Source organism: Empidonax traillii, unplaced genomic scaffold, assembly GCF_003031625.1.
Source record: "Empidonax traillii isolate 1590-97213 ecotype Southwest subspecies unplaced genomic scaffold, ASM303162v1 scaffold21:size2437335, whole genome shotgun sequence".
NCBI classification, from domain to species: domain Eukaryota; kingdom Metazoa; phylum Chordata; class Aves; order Passeriformes; family Tyrannidae; genus Empidonax; species Empidonax traillii.
The window spans coordinates 2,389,343-2,393,712 of record NW_020955214.1 but is presented as its reverse complement, the minus strand read 5'-3'; the positions used below and the strand labels follow the sequence as shown (position 1 = coordinate 2,393,712).

The window sequence follows — 4,370 nt, the reverse complement described above, 5'->3', positions numbered from 1 at the left end:
GGAGGAAATTACAGGTTTTCAATTGCCCCACAGCACAGCTGTACCAGTAGTTTGTGTGTGAGTCACATGGTAGGCACAGAAGACACATTTTAATTCTAGAGTCTCTTGCCTTCTTTGCATAAGGTTAGAGGCTGGAGCTAAACATTCCTGCATCTCATTTGTGGCACCTTGCTTTTGAGAGATTGCCAGTACATGCGGGTAATGCAGTAGAATATACATTTGTGTGCACTAAGGCACTTCTCAAGCAGTAGAAGACCTCAAACAGAGCAACTTAGGTGCTGTTCCTGAGAAATCTTGTGCAGTCTGTGCTGCCAACTCTTCATAGTTTGTTCTGAAGCTTATTTAGTTGTCAGTATTTTCTCTCCTGATTCCTCACTGGTATTGTGCTTTACAGCACTACCTAAAGCTTTGCAAAATACTCGGAATGAAATCAGCAAAATGCGTATGCCAAATTCAGATATTAATCTGATAAACAGAGGGTGCAACTTATTTAAACATCCAGAGACCAAAGAGCTATGCCTAGTCTATAGCCATATAGATTTTTCCTCACTCTCATAAAACTTACTCTCAAGTTCTAATTCTGAAAACCATTTTTTAGCCCTGTGAATATCAACAGAAATTCTTCTGTTTTCTTACCATGTAGTTATAATGCTCAATAACCTTTAATGGGCAATAAACCTTTAACCTTTAATTTTCAATGGGCAGAGTTCAAACTGTAGCTCTGTTCTCTCAAGTATTTTAGCAAAGGTTATTTTCTTAGTGTGGCAAGCTCCCCTGGCTGCATCTCCTCATCTATCTTTCTTTCTTAAGGCAGAGAAATAAGGTCTTAAGTACTTCATGTAACTAAAGCCTCTGTTAAATCATTTTGGCATATTAGGAATACATCAGGAGAAAAGTGAACCTCTTTTTCCCCTGTTATAATCTGAATTATTCTCTCTCTACCCTTACCATAGACCAATGATCCTTTTCCTTCCCTTAGGGTGTTTTCAGTGATGATCTTTTTCTGATGACAAAAACCAATACCTTTTCAAAGAACAGGTCACTTTGAGGGCACACAGGCTATGTTTATGTTATTTTACTTGGACACACATTCCTTTTGTCATTGGGATTTACAGCACAGTTAATATTTCTCCGTGCTTAGTCTTAAGTGACTGCACACCGGTTTTCCCTGAAGGAGAGAATAAATGATTACTGCTGGGGTTGCCCAGCTCTGGTCCTGCCAGATGGTGTTAATCAGAGCCACACAGCTGGTCCATAGGTAGCTTGGAACATGCTGAGCTACCCAGTAGTTTCAAACCGAGCAAGTGCAACATCTTGTGAGCCTAAAAGCTCAGTGAGTTTTTCTGCACGGTGATATTATGCAGCACTGTCTACCTCCTGCAGGTTGCCAAAAGCAAGCGTGCGTATGCTGGCAAAGGACAGTAAGCGACTTACCAATTACTCAGTAAGGGCTGCCACTTTCCTCATATTAAAACTTCAGAAGTTTCATACAAGCACCTTATTCAAACATCATCAGTGCTTCAGCTGAAAACCCCTCTTCTGTCTGCACCTCAGTCTAAGGTACAGCCATAGGACAACAGGGTAAGAACCTCTTTGTCACAAGCAACAGTTGCAGTCCAGCACACCCTTCTCTTATGTCACAGTTACCCAATCACCTAAGTTAATTTAATATGTCTCTGTGAAGGTTATTTGTCACTTAGAGCAATTTATCCTCAGGTGCTTTGCAGGTCTACTCCAGTAATTCGCTATTAATTACTCGTTTACTTGTATAATGTTGTAAATGAAGGGAAAGGGGGAAGATCCTATTTAGGTTCCTAAATAAAAGCCAGCTGTTTGACCGTATTTACCCTCACTAACTCCTGTTTTCATAGCTATAGAGTTGTTAAAGGCTTTGGCTATTGCTACCATGTTTTTTATTAAAATCCAGATGTTTAACAAGGTAACAATAAGATATATTGAGCAGTCCTAGTGTGCTGGCTTTAGCTCATAAATCATAGAATGGTTTGGATTGGAAGGGACCATAAAGATCATCTAGTTCCAACATTTCTGCCATGGAACAGGACACATTCCACTAGATCAGGTTGCTCAAAGCCCCATTCAACCTGGCCTTGAATAATTCCAGAGATGGGGCATCCACAGCTTCTCTAGGCAATTTGTTCTAGTGCCTTACCACCTAGACAGTGAATAATTTCATTCTAATGTGCAGTCTAAACCCACACTATTCCAGGTTAGAGCCATTGCTCTTTGTCCTATCACTTCATGTCTTTGCAAAAAGTACCTCTCCAGCCCTCTTGTAAACCCCCTTTAAGTATCAGAAGGCTGCTAGAAGGTCTCCCTGAAGCCCTTTCTTCTCCAGGCTAAACAGCATCAGCTCTCTCAGCCTTTTACTATAGGATAGGAGCTCTATTCATTCTGATCATTTTCGTGTCCATCTCTGGTCTCACTTGAGAAGGACCATGTTCTTTTTATGCTGGGGGTCCCAGAGCTCCTGGTGGGGTCTCATAAGGGGGAGAATCAGCTTCTTCAACCTGCTGGTCACACTCCTTCTGATGCAGCCCAGGTTTTCTGGGCTGCAAGTGTACATTGCTGGGTCATGCTGATTTTCTGGTCAACCAGCAACCCGAAATCCTTCTCCTCAGGGCTGTTTACAATGCATTTAAAGCTATTACTTTACAGGTTCATCCATCAGGTTAGTTTAGTACGTGTTTTCCTCCAAAACTCCTTTCCATATGTCAAAAAAAAAAAAAAATAAAGACCTCTGTAGCAGTAAGAAACTGAGAAAAAAGATCAATGTTTTGAATATCCTCCTTTTCTACAATATTTCCTTAGTTTGTAATGTTAATGCTTAAATATTTGTTCACTCTATCTTTGTAATCTTGAGTTTATTCCATTAAAGACCATACCTTTCTCTTCTCAGAGGGAGCCACTGCTGTTTGTCTGTTGTTTTTTGATGAGATTTATTAAGGCAGTTGGTGACCTTTCCTATATCCCCTATTGAATGTCTGAAATTACTTGGCCTGACAAGGGGAAAATATCTACAGCATTTTAGGGTGTCTAGGACTTGTTTATTTACCTGGTTATGCAATGTACTTACAGACTGGCTGGCTGATTGATTTAATGCTGCTTTGTACTGCTGCTGGCATCCTTCTGGGAAACAGGACTGGAAAAGTCCTTTCTGCAGCTAAGAGTTTATTCTAGTGTCCATACATTAACAAACTGCATATATGGCATTTCCATCAAAACCATCTCTTGGAACCCATGGCTGTTCATTTTACCAGGGTTTGGGATGGCCAATCTAGGCTTATGCATGCTGTTAGACTGCCTAGTGGCAGTGCAGCAAATTACTGTTGGGACAAGCTTTCGTCAAAATCAGTTGAAATGAAAGAGGGAAAAAGTATAATAAAACATAGCAAAAGAGCCACTCTAACTTCTGTCACCACTATGTAACAGAGCAAAACACACACAGGATGAAACAATGTCTCCCTTTAGTAATTTCAATTCTGGATTTTTTCTGTGAAGGCTGAGGAAAGAGATCTTGGATAACTGGCAGAGTGGGGATCTGTGGCCAAATTGCGACTGCAAAGTACGAGTGGATGGATAAGACCTTACATTGCCCTGGCAAACCAAGAATAAACCACTTACGATGGTCCAGAACCCACAACATGAATTTTCCCTTCTGCAGCTAACTTGGGACAACTGATCCATGTGCTGGGTGGGGTTTTTGGAAAAGCTTTTTCACCCAAAGCATGACTGGGCACTGGAACAGGCTCCCCACGGAAGTGGTCACAGCACCAAGCCTGACAGAGCTCAAGAAGCATTTGAACAATATTCTCAGGCACATGGTGTGTGTCCCTTCCAAATTAGGATATTCTATGATCCTATGACTATATATGAGCAGCAGTAATCCTTTGACAAATAGTGAGTGAAGGGGAGGTCTCACCTGTCACAGGGCAATCAGCCAGTCAAACGCTGTGGAATAGCATGTCTGCCACAGTTCCTGGCATTTGGGAGCAGATGATGGCCACTGGAAGAGCTAAGGCCCATACGGAACAAAGGAAAAGGAGGATGGGGAACAGTTAGATTTGGGATCTGGGGAGTGGGCAGTACTGAGCTTAGAAATGCTCATGCTCCTCTCCTAGGTCAAATGTGTTTCTTTTGCCTCTTAGTACTAATCAGGAAGAGAAAACACCTCAGAGGAAGAACTATATACTACTGGAAGTGCCTAGTTCCATCAGGGAAAGTTGAAACTAGTTTTGGATTTAGGTCTTCGGACAGGGCATGGTCACAGCAGGCAGCAGTGAGGTCCTTGCTGCAGGACGTGCCCTAGGGGCATCGGCCGCCTGTGACTTCCAAAGTGTGTGCCTTTGTGG

The 4,370-nt window shown here is 42.0% G+C and overlaps 1 long non-coding RNA gene across 1 annotated transcript; it reads right to left on the bottom strand.

Moving 5' to 3' along the window:
* Positions 1-32: 32 nt before the first annotated feature.
* Positions 33-2,953, bottom strand: LOC114066207. Its single transcript, XR_003573130.1, has 3 exons — positions 2,904-2,953; positions 949-1,003; positions 33-400 (listed from the first exon to the last, which is right to left on the bottom strand). It is a non-coding gene; the product is annotated as an uncharacterized LOC114066207 (long non-coding RNA).
* Between the last annotated feature and the right edge of the window lie 1,417 nt (positions 2,954-4,370).